Source organism: Penaeus monodon, chromosome 32 (genome assembly GCF_015228065.2).
Source record: "Penaeus monodon isolate SGIC_2016 chromosome 32, NSTDA_Pmon_1, whole genome shotgun sequence".
Classification (NCBI taxonomy): Eukaryota; Metazoa; Arthropoda; class Malacostraca; order Decapoda; family Penaeidae; genus Penaeus; species Penaeus monodon.
The window spans coordinates 5,611,562-5,611,787 of NC_051417.1; positions in this window are offsets into that span (position 1 = coordinate 5,611,562).

Below are 226 nucleotides of genomic sequence, written 5' to 3' on the forward strand. Positions count from 1 at the left end.
CACCAAATATTATTAATTTTTATATATTAAATAAATTTTATTAAAAAAATTTGGATTATTGGTATTTTAAATATTAAAAATTTTTATTGTCTTTTACTAAAAAACAGGTTGGGGGGTTAAAAAAACGGTTATTATTTCAAAAATTTAAGATACTTAAAAAATTTTTGGAATTTTGTTAAATTTTTTTTATTTTTTAAAAAAAATTTTTGGGGCCCATTATATTTTT